The sequence below is a fragment of the Caloenas nicobarica genome, chromosome 29 (genome assembly GCF_036013445.1).
Source record: "Caloenas nicobarica isolate bCalNic1 chromosome 29, bCalNic1.hap1, whole genome shotgun sequence".
Lineage (NCBI taxonomy): Eukaryota > Metazoa > Chordata > Aves > Columbiformes > Columbidae > Caloenas > Caloenas nicobarica.
Window position 1 is genome coordinate 2,018,486 of NC_088273.1, and position 21,986 is coordinate 2,040,471.

At 57.3% G+C, this 21,986-nt stretch overlaps 1 pseudogene; it reads left to right on the forward strand.

The window, feature by feature from the left end:
- Positions 1-4,063: 4,063 nt before the first annotated feature.
- Positions 4,064-21,619, forward strand: LOC135999689 (scavenger receptor cysteine-rich type 1 protein M130-like; annotated as a pseudogene).
- Positions 21,620-21,986: the final 367 nt, after the last annotated feature.

Consider the following 21,986-nt stretch of genomic DNA (forward strand, 5'->3'; position numbering starts at 1 on the left):
CCAAGGAACAGAGCACGGGAGTGGAGACACATCGGTCAATGTATGGAAATACCTGGGTGAGAGCAAGGGGAGGAAGCGAGATGGGTGTCTGCAGCCTGCAGGGAAACAGAAGCAGCTGTGGGACAGTGTAGGACAACCTGTGGTGGAGATGGCAAAGGGCACTGGCAAGGCTGGATGTAACCAAGAGAACCCAAGTCTTTGTCCCCTTGGCTATGGCAATCATCATGTTGTCCTCAGGCACTGGGGCACCTCATGGCCTCCTTGCACACCCCCAGGAAGGCTGGGAACTGTCACACCATTGTCCTTCACTCAGCATCACACAGCCCACATCCCCCTGCCCCAGGAAGAGCCCTGAGCAATGGGTGAGGGACAGGATCTGCCTTCCCAGGGGCTGGGGGTCAGGCCTTGGCCTCTCTGCTTCACCCAACAAAACCAGGCTTTTCTCAGCACCTCAGCTGCCTGCACATGACCCTTTGTTTATCTGCCATCATGGCCTCCAATTCTCTGCTCTAACGAGTCCCTGGGGAGGCTTTGCTGGTACTTGTCCTCGGTGGAACTCATTAATACTTCAAGGTACTCAGTACTTTTTTCTTCTGACTTTGACTTCTGGCAAGGTTTGTGCAATCTCCTCTCAGCACCTCAGTGAGTTTCAAGGACTCAGCACCAAATGCACCATGGGGCTCATTACACTGAAGAAAGCTCTAAGAAACCATGTCTCTTCTTGTAATTTCCTTCTACTCTTGTACAGTGAATTAGAGAGTTTTCTTGGTGTAACTATGTAGAAAGATTTCAAAAAGCTTCTAATAAAGGCGTCTTTCTATTTTAAAGGGTGTATTTCATTAATTTTTCCGTTTAAAGAAAATATTCTATCAGTATTATATCGATCCAGGGTCTCTCCTGTGGAGGTCTGGACTGGTTGGAGAAGGTCTGACACTTGAGGCCTGACACTGTGTGGACAACCTTGCTCCTCACCTCCCCAACCCCATCATTTCTCTCATTGGCCACCTGGCACTTGCATCCCTTTTCCTTACCCCAGACTTCTCCACTGCAGGCTGCAGCTGGATGTTCCAGCTCCTTTGCAGCAGCTCCCACCTGCTCTCCTTGGAGACCTGGCTGCACACAGGCAAAGAGGGACTTTTCTTTCCTTTTGAACAAACAAAATAAAACTGATAAGATTCATGATTAAAAGAAAACACACTCCTCAACTGTATGCCAAGGACAAACTGCCACCAATGAGATTCACCATTCACAAGGCATAACCATGAGAAAATATTTTAGGCAGAAATGAATTACAAAATAAACACAATAAAAGAGTTGGCTAAAGACAGAATTAGACAGACTACCGAAAGACAAGGAAGCTTTTAACTCCTTGAAGCTGAAAGCAGCAACTGGATTGTTGAGAGATGTCTGAGTGATCAAAGAGTAAGGGGAAGGGAAATCCAGAGAGCAATCGCAAGTGCTTGTGTGTAGATTAGTTGCTGGAAATGTGACTTCAGACATGGTCAGTTTAGTTAGGATGGGTGGAAATACATGAAAGATGAGGGAGATCAGATGCACAGCCTAACAGAGAGAGTGCTGGCAAGGCAAATCTAGTGGAAGATGAGAAGTTCTCCTCTTGCTCTTAATGCACATGCTGAAAAGCCTCATTTTGATCTCATGGGAAAACACTGATATTTTATTTAAAGTATTTAATGTTTTCAGCTGATGATTTCCTGCTCCTGCTTTTAAAGACGTGTGCAAATGTCTCGCATTTTCAGGGCGAGCTCCATTGCCTGACCACAAGTATCCAGGGCCACCTCCAGAGGAGCCAGTGTCTCTGAAGTCCAGGTCTGGACTGGTCGCTGTCACAGAGGACCCGCTGGAGACCAGAGCCCCTCGGAAGCTGCAGCTGGAGCCTGGGCAGAGGGTCCCAGGGCACCTACACTGGCACCACCCACCCCTGTCCCTGTAACTGCATCCCAGCCCAATGTCATGATCACTTGCCTTTGCAAACAAAGGCAGAACATAAAATCCCCCGGAGATCAGTATAGTAAAACAAGGCAAAACAAAGGAAGGAGGTTAACAACACCAGCAATATTTGAAGCCTAAATCTGCAATAAGACTTGTCTTTCACTCTACATCTTTCATTCTATTTTTTATTGCTTAAAACAAAAAAAATGTTCTCAACATTTCCATCATATGGAAACCTACAGCATTCGAAACATTTTATTTTTGTCTTACACAGCCCAGGGCCCCAAAAGCTCCCTGCCAATAACTGTCCATGCCACTTCTTACTCTTGGCACAGAGTGAATCCCACTCTGAGGTTTTGGCGACACTTGCCTGATGGAGAAAAGCAGGGTAAAAGGCTTCAGTGTAATGTGCCCATTTGGGATGGCCAAATTTGCACTGATCTTATCAGATATCTGTCATCTGTCTTTTTATATGAGAAAATCTGTATTTGTGTGTAGGTACAAGCACAGAAGAATCATAAAATAATAGAATAATGGAATCATAGAATCACGTAGGTCAGAAAAGACCTTTAAGATGATAGAGTCCAGGCATAAACCCAACACTGCCAAGTCCACCACTAAAGCATGTCCCTAAGCCCCATTTCTACATGTCTTTTAAAACCCTCCAGAGATGGTGACTCAACTACTTCCCTGAGCAGCCAGTTCAAATGCCCAAAAATCCTTTTCATGAAGAAATTTTTTCTGTTACCCAGTCATTCCCTGGCACAACTTGAGGCCATTTCCTCTTGTTCTATCACTTGTTACCTGGATAAAAGAGACTGACCCACACCTCACTACAACCTCCTTTCAGGTAGCTGCAGAGACCAATAAGGTCTCCCCTCAGCCTCCTTTTCTCCAGGCTAAACAGCTTCAGCTTCCTCAGCCACTCCCCATCTGACTTGTGCTCCAGACCCTTCATCAACTTTGTTGTCCCTCTCTTAACTGACTCCACCACCTCAAAGTCTTTCTTGCTGTGAGGTGCCCAAAACTGACCCCAGGATTCAAGCTGCAGCCTCACCAGTGGCCAGGACAGGGGAACAATCGCTTCTCTAGTCCTGCTGGTCACACTAGTGCTGATACCAGCCAGGATACCATTGGCCTTTTTTGGCCACCTGAGCACACTGCTGGCTCAGGTTCAGCCGCTGTCGACCAACAGCTGCAGGTCCTTTTCCACCAGGCAGCTTTCCAGCTGCTCCTCTCCGAGCCTGTAGTGTTACCTGGTGGTGTTATGACTTTAGTGCAGGACCTGGCACTTGGCTTTGTTGAACCTCAGGCAACTGGCCTCAGCCCATCATTTCATCCAGTCCATATCCCTCTGTAGAGCCTTCCCAGCCTCCAGCAGATCAACACTCCCACCCAACTTGGTGTCATCTGCAAACTTACTAAGGGTGCACTTGATCCCATTGTCCAGATCATTGATAAAGAGATTAAACAGAACTGGCCCCAATACTGAGCCCTGAGGAACACCACTCATGACCAGCCACCAACTGGATCTGACTCTGTTCACAACTCTTTGGGCCCAGCCCTCCAGCCAGTTCTTTACCCAGCAAGGAGTATGCCTGTCCAAGCCATGAGCAGCCAGTATTTTTACTTTTTTGTTCTATTTTATTTTATTTTGTTTTATTTATGAATAAATATGGTATTTAAAATGTATATATGCCTCTGTACTTGTGTATAAGAGTATACACATTATATATAGATATATACGTATGTATAAAACCAGAGAAATTAAATATACATAGCCATTATAACGTACATATAAAATGGATAATGCCTTCTTTAATAAGATCTAATGGAATGAAGAAGTAGATTTTAAATGAGAGTAGAAAGAAAAGTATAAGGATGGGTCGACATCCCCCATTTTACCTGGTCCAGAACCCGCCCACAGATGTCTGGGGAGGAACTTCAATCAGGTGGGGAGGACACAGACAAGCTGGATCATGCCCAAGGGCTATGTCCTCCCCCAGGAGGCCACTGAGGGGCCCTCAGCACAGATCCTTTCACATACAAGGAAAAGCCCAGTCCTGTGGGCTGGACTGGACGGCCCCCACATCCCAGCCCAGACCAGCAGGACATGCCGTGCGGGATTACTGGGTCAGACTCTGAGCTCTTCTGGGTGCTGCAAAACACAGGCAAACTGTCTGTGAACATGGAAACCCAGGACAAAATGCCAGCTTCAGAAGAACATGTGCATGGGGACAATATGGAAAAGACCCGAAGAGGATCTCAAAATAGACAACGTGAAGCAGAAGATGTTGCCAATGAACCCATGAACCACAAATTGGATGTTGAGGTGCCAAACAGAGGCACCTCCCTGGTTGTGGGGGTCACCTGTGGGGTGCAGGCTGGTGATAAATAGGTTTCCTTGTCCTTAGGTTCATAACCTGATTGAATGTTCCAGACTGCTCTGAGTGAGGGGAGAAGTGATGGGACTTGCCCAGGTCCACCTCAGCCACACCAGCCAAACCCAGTGTGCTGTGTGTGTCATGTCTGGGGTGGGGAAGGGGGTGGTGGTGGATGTAAATGTCTTGAACACTGTAGGACCTGAGCAGAGTGCACATGGTATGGAATAAGGGGTGGAGATTGTACTGCCTGGGATGGAGCTAATTTTCTTGTTCACAGCCCCTGCTGATGGTGCCCAGAACAGCTTTGACAACACTCATGTTGCAGCAGTTGCTGAGCAGCACTGGCACAGCCTCAAGGCCTTCGCTGTTTCTCCCTCTGCCCTAACAGTGTGGAGGCTGCAGGTGGCAAGAGGCTGGAGGGGACAAAGCAAGGAGAGCTGACCCCAACTGACCAGAGGGATATTCCACACCATATGACCTCATGGTCAGCAATAGAACTGAGGAGGCAGGTGTGTTCTTCAGAACATCCTTTGCTCAGAGACAGGCTGAGCATATATCTCTCCTGCTCTGAGTGATTACTTTTCCACTTAAGTTGTCTTTATCTTGACCCATGAGATACTCTTTCTTGCTTTTGCCCTTCCAGTTCCCTCCCCCATCCCGCTGCTGGGGATTGAGCAAGTGATTGGGTGGGCGCTGCCAGATGGGGTCACCCCCAACATGTGCACAGAGCAAATAGGTTGTGCGGGTGAGGTCCCTGGTGTCTCAGTAGATCACAGGCCAGGAGCTGACTCAGCGATTGTGTAAGTGGTTGCAGGTCACTGACACCCGAGCAGCTGACAGGCCCAGCGCAGGCACACAGTTTGTGTCACAGCTTGTGAGGTCACTTGTGCCTTTGTGTCTCGCAGGCGAGCAGACAGCAAGTGGGTGGATGTGACGTGGTCAGGTCACTGGTGCCTGAGGAGCTGAAGGCAAGAGGGAGAAACGTGGCTTGGGATGTACTTGTGATGTCAGTCCTGGCTGAATGGCTGATGGGCCAGGACCAGGTGCACGTCCTTACAGGTGCTGGGGAGGTCACCAGGTGTCTGAGTCAGTCACCCCTGAGTAGCCTCACAGGCCTGGAGTAGGCCCATGGCATGTGTAGGTGGTTTTGCGGTCATTGGTGTCTGAATAGCCAATAGACCAGGAGCAGGCCCATAGTTCATGTAGGTGATTTTGTGGTCAATGGTATCTGAATAGCCAATAGGCCAGGAGCAGGCCCATAGTTCATGTAGGTGGTTTTGTGGTCATTGGTATCTGAATAGCCAACAGGCCAAGAGCAGGCCCATATCAGACATAGATATTATGACATCACCAGTGGCTGAGTAGTAGATGGGCCAGGAACAGACACATGGCTCGTCTGGGTGCTCGTGATGTCACAAAACCATATTTATACCCCACCCAAATTCAGCTTTTTGGAACCATTGTCAGCAGAAGTCCATAGAGTGCACACACACGTGTGACAGTGTAACCAATGAGCACACAGCGGTGGCAGTAGAGGTGTGAGGTCACTGTCAGTATAACCAATGAGCACACAGCTGTGGCAGTAGAGGCTGTGAGGTCACTGTCAGTATAACCAATGAGCACACAGCAGTGGCAGTAGAGGTGTGAGGTCACTCTCAGTATAACCAATGAGCACACAGCGGTGGCAGTTGGAACTTCGTGGTCACCCTCAGTATAGCCAATGAGCACACAGCGGTGTCAGTAGAGGCTGTGAGGTCACTGTCAGTGTAACCAATGAGCACACAGCAGTGGCAGCAGGAGCTGTGAGGTCACTGTCAGTGTAACCAATGAGCACACAGCGGTGGCCGGAGGAGCAGTGAGGTCACTGTCAGTGTAACCAATGAGCACACAGTGGTGGCAGTAGAGGTGTGAGGTCACTGTCAGTATAACCAATGAGCACACAGCAGTGGCACTCGAGGGTGTGAGGTCACTGTCAGTGTAACCAATGCGCACACAGCGGTGGCAGTAGAGGTGTGAGGTCACTGTCAGTATAACCAATGAGCACACAGCAGTGGCACTCGAGGGTGTGAGGTCACTGTCAGTATAACCAATGAGCACACAGTGGTGGCAGTAGAGGTGTGAGGTCACTGTCAGTATAACCAATGAGCACACAGCAGTGGCAGTAGAGGTGTGAGGTCACTGTCAGTATAACCCATGCACACCCAGCACTGGCAGTAGGAGGGTGCAGTGCTCACGTCACCGGTGACACCCCATGGCCATGGAGCTCGGTGCAGACCGTCCATGTGCTGTCACAGGGTCCCCACGAGGTACCGGAGCTGCCCGGCCCCGTGTCTGCGAGGCCGAAGGAGCAGCCCCTGCAGCCCTGGCTGCAGCCGTCGGGGTGGGGGTGGCTCGGGGGCACCACAGGGATGTGCCCGGGCACGGCGCCCGGAGGAAACCACAGACTTCCTGCCCGGGCGCCGCGGGGGGAGCGCGGGGGCTGTGGTTTGTGCACCTGCAGGCTGCAGCTCTGATCCACCCGTGGGGAATAACGGCCCCTCGGTGACACACTGACAGGCAGGGACGCGTCTGAGCCCCTGGGCTGCACGTCTGCTGCCAGGACAGGGACGTGTCCCAGCTCCAGCTCCTGCGAGGGACCTTCCGTGGGCTCTCCAGGGAGCGGTGGGTGAGCCAGCGCTCCTGGGATGGGGCTCTGCCCTGGGCTAAGGCCCTTTCCCAGCTGCTGCTCCCAGCACAGTGGGGACTGTCACAGGGGCCGTTTCCTTCCCTTCCTGACACAGCCCCGGTGCAGTCGCAGCCCCATGGGTCTTATAGCACAGGAGTATTTGGACGCTCTCTACCTCGAGCTCTTGGATAGTCTGTCACAGGACATGCTCGGTGCTCCTGGTCCCCACCACAGGGCTCAAGGAGTAAAAAATTGTTTGCCCCACTACAACCAGCCCTGTCCTGTGATGTTCCACCAGCACAGTGATGTGACACCTGCAGTGGAGCTGTCCCTCATATATGGTCATGAATGGCGCTGGAGAAGTTCATTGGAGGACTGGGCTGTGTCGCAGGGGAGATAGCTCCCGATAATGTCTAAAAAGGTGCTGCTGCTTCGATTGGCTCCTCCTGTAGCTGGGGGACATCTGCAGAGATATATTGCCCTCCCGTCATCATTGTTCCCATGAGTCCCTGGAGCTGCGGCAGGGAGTGTTGCACAGAGGGATGCGCCATCAGGGCAGGAGGCTCAGGATGGGCACAGAGGGACTCCTGTCCCCTCAGACGCTGTGGCTGCTCCTCTGGGTCCAGCTGTGCAGGGGTAAGCGCTGACTCCCTTGTCCCCCTGCCCAGGGCCAGCGGGTACCAGTGTGGTCATGGGGATCTGTCTGGGAATGGGGTTTCTTTGCAGGTGCTGCTGAGACAAGGGGCAGAAGGTGCTCAGATCCATGGAGCCTGTGCCCTTCCCTGTGCCTATCTGGGTGGGAGAGAATATCTCTTTTTCCAGGGCTCCAGTGTTCAGGGCAGCCTGTGCCTGGCTGGATTCACAGACACCCTGTCCTGGGGTGCCATTTTGGACCCCCTTGTTCCCAGCACTCTACCTCTGGAGCCAGTGGTGGCCTCACTGGTGATGGCAGCACCCAGAGATCCCCAGGCCACTGCCAACCTCTGGGGTGCCCCAGAGGGTTTGTGTGCTGCTCAGCGCCCCTTGTTCCAGGGGAGCCCTGACCCCACGGGGGCAGTTTGTGCCCTGCAGAGAGAAGAGGACGGGGACATCTGTAGTAGGGAGAAGCCCTTCCTGGGGGGCCTGGCCCAGTGCAGGGGCTGGGCTGACACCAGGAGAGGAGGGGATGTGTGATCCTGTGGATGGTCTCAGTGGGAACAGGGAAAGCCCTGGGGCTGGGCCAGGTTTGGATGGTGCTGGGGCAGGTGGTTTGCAGGGGAAGCTGCAGCCCTGGGTACACGGGACTCTTCAAGGGGTGCTGGTCTGGGGGCAGCGGGTGCCCAGTGCAGGGTTGGGCAATGTGTGGGTGGGTATGGGTGGGGGTCAGGTGGCCTTTGGGGTGGGAAGAGGTGCCTTGTGTGGTGGGATGGATAATGACCCAGCCGTGCTGGACGTGGGCACCCCCAGCCTTGCGCAGCTGTGGGGACAGAAGGGACCCTCACATTGCTCTGGGGACAGCCTGGAGGGGAGGGGGCTCCCACCCTGGTACATCTGATTCAGTGCGGGCAGGAGGTTCCCCCAGACCTGCAGCACTGGGGCTCGGCGCTCTCCTGACTCATCCCGTGTTGGTGTTTGAAGGTGCTGCGGAGGTGAGGCTGGCGGATGGCGGCAGGCGCTGTGCTGGGAGAGTGGAGGTGAAACACCAGGGACAGTGGGGGACTGTGTGTGATGACTACTGGAGTATGAACGATGCAGCAGTGGTTTGTAAGCAGCTGGGCTGTGGGTCTGCTGTTGGAGCTCCTCAGTACGGACACTTTGGGGCAGGATCTGGCCCCATTTGGATGGATAATGTCGGCTGTAACGGCACTGAATCTGCCCTGGCTGATTGCAAACACACAGCATGGGGTGAACATAACTGTGATCATGCTGAGGATGCTGGAGTGATGTGTTCAGGTAAGGGGTCAGCGTGTTCCCACCTTTGGGGCTGGGATGCAGGAAGGGACCTGGCTGTGCCATAAGGAGCAACAAACATGCTGGAACTGGGCCGAGTGTGGCCAATCATGCTGTTGAACGGGGACTGTCATTGCTGGTGTAACTGGTCCCTGGAGAAAGCTGTAACAGCCCTGTGGGGACAGGACCCCCTGTAGACAGCACTGACCAGCTGCCCAACCCCTCCTGCCTGCCCACAGCTCCCCACACTGACCCATGAAACAGGGTCTTTGCCAGCACTTAATGACTCTCGTCCATGCTGCTGTCACCCTCTGAGGCAGCGTGAGGCCAGGGGGACATGCGGGTCTCCTGCCCCCTGCCTGGCCATTGGCCTGGGACCTGTGCACCCCTGGGCAGAGCACGGTGTCCCTGGATGAGAACATCCCCCTTGAGCAGGGAGCGGAGGGCTCTGGACAGGCACCAGCCATGATAGCAGTTGCTCCATATGTGTGCTCTGGGATATCTCCCACCTAAAAGGAAGATTCCAACACCTCAGGAACACCCTGGGATCAGAGTGCTCTTCTGGTTGCACGCAGGTGATGATGGTCCTGCCTGGCCCAAGCTCTGCAGGGGCTGAGAAGCTGCAGCTTCATCATCACCCGGGCCAGTTCTCCTGGACCCCAACTGCTCACAGGGCTGCGGTGCTGGGGGGACCGTGCCGGGCACCACAGAGGAACTTGTGTGGGAGCCCTTTGTGTGAGCAGCACCTGCGGCTGTGAGTGTGTGGCAGACACACACCTCAAGTGCTCTGGTGGTGTAGACAAGGGGAGGAGGAGTCTTGGATGTGTTTCTGGCACCAGCCCTTCCCCAACAGCTTCCTCTGGCATGTGCAATAGGCAGTTTGGCCACAGCTTGCCCGGAGGCGATATGGGACATGGGCATTTAACTGCCAGAGGGCTCTGGGAACTCCCAGGTGTTTTGGTGGTTTTTTTTCCAGGATTTGTCCGTCTGGTGGAAGGGAAGAGCCGCTGCTCAGGACGTGTGGAGATCCGTGATGGGGACCAGTGGAAAACTGTTTGTGATTCCCACTTTGGCCCCAAAGCTGCTGAGGTGCTCTGCAGGGAGCTGCAGTGCGGTCTGTCCCTGCCTGTGTCTGGAGGAGGTCACTTTGGAGAAGGGGTTGGTCCCATGTGGGATGGAGAGCTGCAGTGTGTGGGGAATGAGTCCCTCCTGTCCTCCTGCCCCACGGGGTCCTCCCAGGACCAGGCCTGCACCCAGATGAACAGCGCTGCTGTCAGCTGCACACGTAAGGACTCGGGGTGGGGTGGTGAACCCTGGGGTGAGCTCCAGCCTGAGGAGGGGACAGTTGGTGCTTGTGGAGACAAGGGAACTGGGGCATCTGTTCCCACAGGCTGGCAGAGATGTGACATTCCTGGGGATCACAGAGAAGGGCAGGGCTGGGCTGACGCCCAAGGACAAAGAGGGGCCATGGGCTGGGAGGGCTCCCTGGGATCAACATGTTGCTCCACAGCGGATACACAAAGGCCTGAGATGATGATTTGGGAGGTGCCCAGGGCGGACTGTGGTCCATTGGAGCTGGGGGCCCTGGGAGAAGCAGCAGCCTGTGCTTGGGGATCCTTGGGGACAGGTCTCTTGTCAGGGTGCTGGCTGGGGAGGAGTGGGTGCTCTTGGTGGGTGTGAGCCAGGGGCAGGTTGAAGGGTCTATCAGGGTAGAAGGAAGTGCTGAAAGCTCTGGGGTCACAAATGACCCAGCAGAGCTCTTCACTCCTGCCTTGCACAACCCATGGGGCTACAAGGGACGTCTGCACCATATTGGGGACAGTCTGGAGGGGAGGCGACTCCCACCCTGACACCCACAGTGCTGGGGCTTGACGCTGATCTGACTGGTCCTGTGTCAGTGTTTGAAGGTTCTGCGGAGGTGAGGCTGGCGGATGGCGGCAGGCGCTGTGCTGGGAGAGTGGAGGTGAAACCCCATGAACAGTGGGGGACAGTGTGTGGTGCCTACTGGGACATGAACGATGCAGCAGTGGTTTGTAAGCAGCTGGGCTGTGGGTCTGCTGTTGGAGCTCCTCAGTACGGACACTTTGGGGCAGGATCTGGCCCCATTTGGATGAGTTATGTTGGCTGTAATGGAACCGAATCTGCCCTGTCTGACTGCAAACATGCAGGATGGGGTGAACATGACTGTGTTCACCGTCTTGATGCTGGAGTGACGTGTTCAGGTAAGAAGTCAACCTGTTCCCACCTTTGGGGCTGGGATGGGGGAAGGGACCTGGCTGTGTCCTCAGGGAACAAAAAGCATGAGCCAGAGAATGTGCCAGTGATGCTGGTCCAACTGCTGAGCTGGGACTGTCATTGCTCATGTTCCCAGTCCCTGGGAAAGCCCAGAAGGAACCTACCCCACAGTGAACTAACCCTGCCACAGTTTCTCTGCCCGACCTCAGTTGGTGTCTTGGGCTGCACATGAATCCTCCATCCTGCCCTGGGGTGTCTGCTGGTGTCTGTCGGTTCCCAATCATTTTGCGATATCCCAGCCAACAAGGCTGAGGATCCCTGAGCTGGAAACACCAAGAGGGAACATGCCGGCACCCCACACCTTGGAGGAAGAGTATGAGATGGCTGGTCATGCTGGGATGTTCTCCCTCAGGGACATGCGAATCTTGATGAGGGCACACTTTTCAGGAATTTTCTTGATGGAGAGCACGAGCGCTGGGCCCTGGGCAGAGGAGCAGGCGGCACACGGCCCCTCGCTGCCCAACCCCAGGGCTCGGCTGTGTGGTCCCGATATGTGAGGCTTTAGGACCTTGGCAGCTGCTTGACTCTGGCTGCTTCTTCTGCATCACTGCATGCACGGGCTGGTCCTGAGACATTGCACAGGGCTGTAACAGCCCTGTGGGGACAGGATCCCATGCAGGCAGCACTGACCAGCTGCCCAACCCCTCCTGCCTGCCCACAGCTCCCCACACTGACCCATGAAACAGGGTCTTTGCCAGCACTTACTGACTCTCGTCTCTTCTGCTGTCACCCTCTGAGGCAGCGTGAGGCCAGGGGGACATGCGGGTCTCCTGCCCCCTGCCTGGCCATTGGCCTGGGACCTGCGCACCCCTGGGCAGAGCACGGTGTCCCTGGATGAGAACATCCCCCTCGAGCAGGCAGGAGAGGGCTCTGGAGAGCGCCAGCCATGATAACAGGTGCTCCATATCTGTGCTCTGGGACATCTCCCACCTAAAAGGAACCTCCCAACACCCCAGGAACACTCCTGGGATCAGAGTGAGCTTCTGGTTGCACCCAGGTGATGATGGTCCTGCCTGGCCCAAGCTCTGCAGGGGCTGAGCAGCTGTAGCTTCATCATCATCTGTGCCAGTTCTCCTGGACCCCAACTGCTCACAGGGCTGCGGTGCTGGGGGGACCGTGCCGGGCAGCACAGAGGAGCTTGTGTGGGAGCCCTTTGTGTGAGCAGCACCTGTGGCTGTGAGTGTGTGGCAGACACACACCTCGGGTGCTCTGGTGGTGTAGACAAGGGGAGGAGGAGTCTTGGATGTGTTTCTGGCACCAGCCCTTCCCCAACAGCTTCCTCTGGGATGTGCAATGGGTACTTTGGTAATGGCTTGCTCGGAGGTGATGTGGGACGTGGGCATGTAACTGACAGAGGGCTCTGGGAACTCCCATGTTGTTTGGTGTTTTTTTCCAGGATTTTTCCGTCTGATGGGAAGGAAGAGCCGCTGCTCAGGACGTGTGGAGATCAGTGATGGGGACCAGTGGAAAACTGTTTGTGATTCCCACTTTGGCCCCAAAGCTGCTGAGGTGGTCTGCAGGGAGCTGCAGTGCGGCGTGGCCCTGCCTCTGTCTGGAGGAGGTCACTTTGGAGAAGGGGTTGGTCCCATGTGGGATGGAGAGCTGCAGTGTGTGGGGAATGAGTCCCTCCTGTCCTCCTGCCCCACGGGGCCCTCCCGGGACCAGGCCTGCACCCAGATGAACAGCGCTGCTGTCAGCTGCACACGTAAGGACTCGGGGTGGGGTGTTGAACACCGGGGAGAGCTTCTGCCTGAGGATGGGACAGTTTGTGATTGTGGAGACAAGGGAACTGGGGCATCTGTTCCCACAGGCTGTCTGAGATGTGACGTTCCTGGGATCATAGAGAAGGGCAGGGCTGGGCTGATGCCCAAGGACAAAGAGGGGCCATGGCCTGGGAGGGCTCCCTGGGATCAACATGTTGCTCTACAGGGGATACACAAAGGCCTGAGATGATGATGTGGGAGGTGCCCAGGGCGGACTGTGGTCCAGGGGAGCTGGGGGCCCTGGGAGAAACAGCAGAGTGTGCTTGGGAATCCCTAGGGACAGGTCTCTTGTCAGGGTGCTGGCTGGGGAGGAGTGGGTGCTCTAGGTGGGTCTGAGCCAGGGGCAGCTTGAAGGGTCTGTAATGGTAGAAGGACGTGCTGAAAGCTCTGGGGTCACAAATGTCCCAGCAGGGCTGGAGCTGGTCACCCCGGCCTTGCACAGCCCGTGGGGATGCAAAGGACCTCTGAACCATATTGGGGACAGTCTGGACAGGAGGGGGATCCCATCCTGACACCCACAGTGCTGGGGTGTGATGCTGATCTGACTGGTCCTGTGTCAGTGTTTGAAGGTTCTGCGGAGGTGAGGCTGGCGGATGGCGGCAGGCGCTGTGCTGGGAGAGTGGAGGTGAAACAGCATGAACAGTGGGGGACTGTGTGTGGTCACTACTGGGACATGAACGATGCAGCAGTGGTTTGTAAGCAGCTGGGCTGTGGGTCTGCTGTTGGAGCTCCTCAGTACGGACACTTTGGGGCAGGATCTGGCCCCATTTGGATGGATGACGTCGGCTGTAATGGCACCGAATCTGCCCTGTCTGACTGCAAACATGCAGGATGGGGTGAACATAACTGTGGTCACCATCTCGATGCTGGAGTGACGTGTTCAGGTAAGGGGTCAGCCTAATACCTAACTTTGGGGCTGGGATGCAAGAAGTGACATGTCGGTGCTCTCAGCAAAAAACAAACACGGTAGATCTGGGCCTAGTGTGGCCAGTCATGCTGCTGAGCTGGGACTGTCATTGCTGGTGTAACTGGTCCCTGGGGAAAGCTATGACATCCCTGTGGGGACAGGATCCCATGCAGGTAGCGTTGACAAGCTGCCCAACCCCTCCTGCCTGCCCACAGCTCCCCACACTGACCCATGAAACAGGGTCTTTGCCAGCACTTACTGACTCTCGTCCGTGCTGCTGTCACCCTCTGAGGCAGCGTGAGGCCAGGGGGACATGCGGGTCTCCTGCCCCCTGCCTGGCCATTGGCCTGGGACCTGTGCACCCCTGGGCAGAGCACGGTGTCCCTGGATGAGAACATCCCCCTCGAGCAGGCAGGGGAGGGCTCTGGAAAGCCCCAGCCATGATAACAGCTGCTCCATTTCTGTGCTCTGGGACATCTCCCACCTAAAAGGAACCTCCCAACACCCCAGGAACACTCCTGGGATCAGAAGGAGCTTCTGTTTGTACGCAGGTGATGATGGTCCTGCCTGGCCCAAGCTCTGCAGGGGCTGAGCAGCTGCAGCTTTGTCATCATCCGGGCCAGTTCTCCTGGACCCCAACTGCTCACACGGCTGCGGTGCTGGGGGGACCGTGCCAGGCAGCACAGAGGAGCTTGTGTGGGAGCCCTTTGTGTGAGCAGCACCTGTGGCTGTGAGTGTGTGGCAGACACACACCTCGGGTGCTCTGGTGGTGTAGACAAGGGGAGGAGGAGTCTTGGATGTGTTTCTGGCAACAGCCCTTCCCCAACAGCTTCCTCTGGCATGTGCAATAGGCACTTTGGCCACGGCTTGTTCGGAGGTGATGAGGGATGTGGGCATGTAACTGACAGAGGGCTCTGGGAACTCCCAGGTTGTTTGGTGTATTTTTCCAGGATTTTTCCGTCTGGTGGGAGGGAAGAGCCGCTGCTCAGGACATGTGGAGATCCGTGATGGGGACCAGTGGAAAACTGTTTGTGATTCCCACTTTGGCCCCAAAGCTGCTGAGGTGGTCTGCAGGGAGCTGCAGTGCGGCGTGGCCCTGCCTGTGTCTGGAGGAGGTCACTTTGGAGAAGGGGTTGGTCCCATGTGGGATGGAGAGCTGCAGTGTGTGGGGAATGAGTCCCTCCTGTCCTCCTGCCCCACGGGGCCCTCCCGGGACCAGGCCTGCACCCAGATGAACAGCGCTGCTGTCAGCTGCACACGTAAGGACAAAGGGTGGGGTGTTGAACACTGGGGCTGTGCCAGGGGTTGGGAACAGAGCAAGAACCAGGCTGGGTGGGTGTAGGACAGGAGGGATCATTGCACCGTCTCCAGCACAAAAACCGTGCACAAGGAGAAGAAAGGCATCTGTCCCTTTGGACTGTCCACTGGCTACCGAGGCTACAAAAGCACCAACCCACCCTCTCTCCTCCTCTGTCCCCAGAGTACACAGCGTTCAGGCTGGTGAACGGCAGCACAGCCTGTGCAGGGAGGGTGGAGGTCCAGGTGCTGGGGACCTGGGGGACCCTCTGTGCCTCCCGCTGGGATCTCTCGGATGCCCACGTTCTGTGTCATCAACTCCACTGTGGGTTTGCTGAGTCCATTCCTGGAGGAGAGTATTTTGGGAGATACACTGGCCCTGTCTGGAGAGACTCGTTCCACTGTGACGGGACTGAAGCCCACCTGGGACAGTGCCCAGTGACCACCCTGGGGGCCTCCCCATGCTCCCACGGGAACAACGCTGCTGTCATTTGCTCAGGTCAGTGCTGGGAAAATGGTGCATTAGCTCCATTTCCCTTTGTGGGAGACATGGCCACCCAAAGCTGGGTCACATGGCAGCGCCAGGCTGAATTTCTCCCTGGAGGATCCCTGGGGGGCTTTCCCTGCTCACACTGACCGCTCTGCTCTGGGAGAGCTGAGGTCTGAACAGAGGCAGACACCTGTCCCCAGGGCAGCGCCTCAGGCCCCAGCACCACTGCCAGGCCTGTGTTCCATAGGATGAGCCCAGGACAGGTCGGTGGGGCTCTGCGCCATCCCTGTGGCTGCAGACAGCCATATCCCATCCCCACAGAGAGCCCTGCAGAGCCCCATCCCACCACCCAGCAGCAGCAGACCTGGCTGTGAGCTGCAGACAGGGCCTGGGCTTTGCCCTGGCTTCTCATCAGTACAGGGCTCAATCTTGTCCTGTCTGGTCGGACAATCCCCCCTTGCCCTCCTCCCTGGAGGCTGCCGTGCTGCCCGGTGCCGCTGATGGCTGTGGCTCCTCTGCTGTCCCCAGGCCCAGCCGACTCTGCGTCCCTGCGGCTGGTGGGCGGAGGGAGCCGGTGCGACGGGCGAGTGGAGATCTTCCAGCGCGGGACGTGGGGCAGAGTCCTGGACGACCAGTGGGACGTGCAGGAGGCCAGCGTGGTGTGCCGGCAGCTGCGGTGTGGAGAGGCAGAAAAAGCCTACAACCCCCCAAAGCCTGAGCAAGGGACGGGCCCCGTGGGGCTGCGAGGGGTCCGGTGCGCAGGGCACGAGGCCAGCCTGACCCTCTGCAACACCTCCCTGCCCGGGAGTTTGCTGTTGGGAGGGATTGTGGAGGACGTGGGAGTCATTTGCTGGGGTGAGCGGTGCTGCACGAGCCCCCAGATGATGGGGTGGGGGGCAGCCACCCCCTGACAGCACCTGGGGTTTCTCCCCACTGCAGGGAGCCGGCGGGTCCGGCTGGTCAACGGGTCCGGGCGCTGCGCAGGGCGAGTGGAGATCTACTACCAGGGCAGCTGGGGGACCGTCTGTGACGATGGCTGGGACTTGTCTGATGCCGCCGTCGTTTGCCACCAGCTGGGCTGCGGAGGGCCGGTGGAGGCGGCCGGCTCCGCTCGGTTCGGAGAAGGCTCCGGGCAGATCTGGCTGGATGGTGTGAACTGCTCTGGGTCCGAAGCTGCTCTCTGGGACTGCGCTGCCGGGCCCTGGGGGCAGCACGACTGCGGGCACAAAGAGGACGCGGGCGTCATCTGCTCAGGTCTGTGCTGGGAGATGTGCTGGGATGGTTCCCAGGGAGGCTGGGATGCAGGGAAAGCCGGGCATGGCCAAGGCTGTCCCTGGCTGAGCCCCTGCCTGAGCCCGGCCTATGGACACCCATGCACGGGTGCCCTCAGTCCCACTGGGGTCCCTGGGGAGCTCAGCTGTCCCCCAGGGTGAGTGGGGAGAGCAGGGCTGTGTGTCCATCAGGGACTTCTCTCTGCCCTGGCTGCAAGGGGGACTTCCTGGCCCTGTCCTGCCTGGCTGGCGGCCTGGGGAGCGCAGAGGTGTCCTGGCTCCCACAGCCCCAGACCAGCCTGTTCCTCTTGCTGCCTTTCCTCCCAGAGTTCATGGCCCTGAGGCTGGAGAACAGTGACGGCTGCTCCGGGCGCCTGCAGGTTTTCTACAACGGGACGTGGGGGAGTGTTTGCTCCAACTCGATGACTCCTGACACGGTGTCACTGGCATGCAAGGAGCTGGGCTGTGGGGATGGAGGATCCCTGGAAACAGGCCTGCCCTATGGCAGGGTGTCTGGCCCTGTCTGGCTGGATTATGTGCAGTGTGGGGAGAAAAACATCTCTTTTTGGCAGTGTCCCTCTGCTCCCTGGGACCCACAGTCATGCGATGACCTGCGAGATGAGACCCACATCACCTGCAATGGTAATTCTGAGCCACTCGGGTCCGGTGTCACCCCAGCTTCTGCTCCCCTCTGGGCACAGCCAAATGCAGAGAAAGAGCTTGGAGGGGTTTTCATTTCCATGTCAGACTCTTCTGCTGCTGGTGGCACAAACATGACCACAGTTCTCAGAGCCCCACACGTCCAGCAGCACTTGCCACCCAGCAGTGCCTGGAGGAGGCAGTGACATCTCCAAGTGAGGTCTCAGCAGAGACCAGATGGGGTTCAGAGGAGCCTCCCCTCCATGGACACCCCCTGCTGCTCTGTGACCAACATGGCACACACAGGCACGAGCAGAGCTCAGCCCCGCTCTCTTCTGCACAATCCCCGAGCCAGCCCCTTCACCACAGTGTTTCCTTCCTCAGGGAGACGCCCAGAAATGCCCCCAGAGCCTTTGGCCCCGTGCCCCAACTCCACCAGCTGCACAGGTAGGGAGCTGCTCCTCTGTGTGCTCCTCTTGCCTGGCAGGGCTCTGCTGTCTGAGTGCCATGGGAGCTCTTTGCCTTCTCCAGACAGGGAGAAGATCCGTGCCGTGGGAGGCGAGGACGGGTGCTCGGGCAGAGTGGAGCTCTGGCATCACGGCTCCTGGGGGACAGTGTGCGATGACTCCTGGGACATGCGGGATGCCCAGGTGGCGTGCAGGCAGCTGGGCTGTGGCCCCGCGGTGTCTGCCCTGCGTGAGGCTGCTTTTGGGGTGGGGCAAGGCCCCATCTGGCTGGAGCGGGTGGAGTGCCGGGGGACGGAGTCGTCTCTGCAGGACTGCTGGGCCCGGCCTGGGGACGGACGTGCTTGCCGGCATAAGGAAGATGCTGCCGTGCGCTGCTCGGGTGAGCTGGGGCTGGGACCCCTTGCTCGGGTATTGGCAGGGAGCTGGGGAAGGCCTTTCACCCGCTTGGTCCTGGCACAGCCCCTGAGCTCCCGAGAGCAGGAATGTTCCTGTGGGGTGCAGCAGGCTGGTGCCACGCAGGGAGCAGCCTCGGTGGAACTGGATGTCCTTGGGCCACTGCCCGTGGGGCCCTGCAGCTCCAGGGCCATCCCCTGGGCTGCCTGTGCCACCCTGCCTGCCACCCAGAGCAGAGGCCACGGGCCCTGTCCTGGGTCCCTTTCTAGCACTACAGGAGGGGCAATTTGGCTGGGATGTGTCAGGGACACCAACAGACACACATGGGTGTGTTGGAGGGGTGACTCCCTGTTATGTGCACTCCCACCCTCTCAGCCCAGCTCTCCTTTTCCTCCTCTGCAGCTGCACCCAGGACAGCAGCATCCCCACCCCAAGCAGGTAACTTGTCCTCCCCCCAGGGCTGGGTATCCAGGGCCAGACTCTGACCCACAGTTGGGTGGAAGGGGCTCCTTGTTGGTGTGTGAAACTCCCAGGAGGAGGCACTGGGGTGGTTGTGTGGGGGTTGAGGAGGGCTGTAATTCACTCAGCAGGGTGGAAGCTTCTCCATCACTCCCCCCCAGGGCCCTCCACTGCCTGCTGCCTTGTGTGATGGGGGTCAGGACTGGTGCTGCCTCCACCTCTCCCAAGGCTGGTGCTGTTCTTCCATGTTCTTGCCCATGCAGATCCCACCCGGGGCCGTCCCGCTGTCAATGGGAGGATCTCAGTGCCCGTCATCATCTGCATCATCCTGGGGGCCCTTCTCTGCCTGCTCCTGGCCCTGCTGGCCGGGCAAGTGCTCAGAGCCAGGGCTGGGCGCAGAGGTGGGTCCTTCCACAGAGGTCCCAGTGATGCCTCCTGGAAGGGCTGTGGGTGCTGCGGGGGGTCAGCAAGGGGCACAAGCAGAGCTGAGGGGATGAGACTGTGTGCTGCCACCTGTTCCACGCACCTCATTGACTGTCTGGCCATAGGGCACCAGCAGCAAGGGGTGGAGAGAGCCCAGAGGTGGTGGGAGCAAGAGATGGGGCAAGGAGAGAAATGGCAGAGCAGGACCAGGGAACATGTTATCCTGGGGGAAATGTTATCCTTGGGGAGATATTATCCTGCGGGAGATGCTGTCCTGTGGGAGATGTTATCCTTGGGGAGATATTATCCTGGTGGAGATGCTATCCTGTGGGAGATGTTATCGTGGAGGAGATGTTATCCTGTGGGAGATGTTGTCCTGGGGAGATGTTATCCTGGAGGAGATGTTATCCTGGAGGAGATGGCCAAGGCTGGCAGTGCTCTGGGTAGTGCTGGAGGGTGCTCTGGAGAAAAGGAGAAGACAGGAGGAACACAGAGCAGCAGGGCCCATCTCCACGGTGTCAGGCCCCAGGCTGACCCTCTGCCCAGCCCTGCCTGCCCTTGGTAAGGCTGGGGCCCTACTATGGACTCATGGGGCAGACAGGGGTCAGCTCCATGTCAAACGGAAACATGAGAGCTACTCTGGGGGGATGACCCAGGGGCCAGAGGGGCTTGGGCGCTGTCTCCAAGGGTGTGATGCTGCCCCAGATCATCTCCACAGTGATGTGGCCCTCACTGGGGATGTGGCAGCTGTTCCTGGACAGCACAGTGGGGCTGTGCTGTTGGAGCAGTCCTGGGCTGGGCCAAGGAACAGGTCTGGGGAAACACAGTGGGGTCCCATCGCCTCTCTGTCTGTCCCTGTGCCAGCTCTACCTCTGTCCCCAGGCTCCAGGACAGCCCAGGAGCTCTTCCCCGAGGCCGTGTATGAGGAGATCGGTTACAGCCCAGTGCAGGAGAAGCAGGCGAGGTTTGGTCGCTCAGGTGGGTGTGGGCACATCTGCAGGACCCTTTCCCCTGGCCCACCCCAGGGCTGATCCTCTGAAGCCCCCAGCCCGTGGTCCCTGCAGTGCTGGGGCTGTGTGGTCTGTGGGGAGAGCACCCAGGTCCTGGGCCCAGGAGAGGAGCTGCCTCCCAACCAGCTTTGCCCATCGCAGCTGGGCAGCCCCTCTCTTCCTGCCCCTGCACCCCACTTGACCAGTGAGGGATGAGCTGTCCTGGGGCAGCTCTGGGAGCACCTTTGAGACAGAGCTTGTCCCGGGGAACAGAGTGAATTCCCAGCCCTCCTCCCCATGCAGCCCCAGCTCTGTGGGTCCCCCTTCCCCAGCAGCACTGGCCATGAGCCACGTCAGTGGGCTCGCTCCATAACACCCGCTGCACATCTCTCCAGGCTCCTCTTCAGAGCAGTCCCTGACCCGGCTGCAGCCCTACCCTGGGTACCGTGAGGAGGAGGATGGTCTGGGATCAGCACCAGGTAATGAAGCAGGAAGGGGCTGATCTGCCTGCAGACAAATGATGGACAGAGGTGTCACTGAGTGTCACCGTCAGAGACGGGGAGGACCTGAGGGTCTCCTGTGTTGCTGCCAACACCAGTGCCTCCCATCCTCTGCTCTGCAGGATGTATCTTCTCACTGTCACCAGCTCCCCTCTCTTTTCAGATGTTCTTGTTCCGCATGGGGATGACCCAGCAGAGGGCTATGATGATGCCAGGGAGGTTTCTCACCCTCAGGAGGACGATGCCCCTGGACAGGATGCTTGGGAAATGCCCAGGGTGCCAGAGGAGGGAGCAGGACCCAGGGATGCACCCAGAGGTAAGAGGGAAATTCAGCGCTGCTGGTTCCTGGGGTGCCATCCCTGCTGCCACTCTAGGTGCTGATGTACGGAGACCTGAACCTCCTGGGAAGGGGGAACCTGCCCCAGGAGTTTCCCATGGAGGGACTGAAGGGTGGGAGAAGGAGCTGAATGTGGTGAGGAGCAGGGAGGAAGGTGGTGCACAGACCTCATGGGGTGAACTGCAATGTCCTGCATTGCTGCTTGCAGGGGGCAGCCTGTGCTCCCAGAGAAGTGCCGGGGTCCCTGGAGCTGAAGGAGACACCTCATCCCTGTCCCCGGGGAGCATGGGCTATGATGATGCTGAAGAGATCTCTCTGGCACATCCTTGTGAGGACACAAAGGCTGTGACAGAGCTGGGTGCACAGCAATCCCTGAGCCCCCGGCCAGGAGAGCCCATCCCTGCTGTGCAGGTGGGTGCAGCCGGGAGGGAGGAGAGGTCTGTGCAGCTGGGAGAGCCGTGAGCACCGGGGAACCGTCTCCCTTTGCCCATGGGCAGCAGAAACAGCCCAGAGTTTCCTCCATTTTTTTCCTATTTTTACACTGTGCATCATATTTGTTCTCATTAAAAGTCTCAGTGGACTTTAGCCGGGATCTGGTTTGTGTCTGCCCAGGCATCAGGAAATCTTCCTGAGTTTGTTCAGGGGCAGCAGAGAACAAAGACATGGCGGTGGGGAAGGGGTTTGTCTCAGGGACAACAGGTTTGGGGTCAGGTTGTGGGGCTGCCAGAGCCTGTGGTCCCTGTGGAATAATCCTGCTGACAGAGACGTTCCCATCCTGCTTTGCCACAGTCAGTTTCTAGTCAAAATGGCTCTCTAATAGGTGCCATGA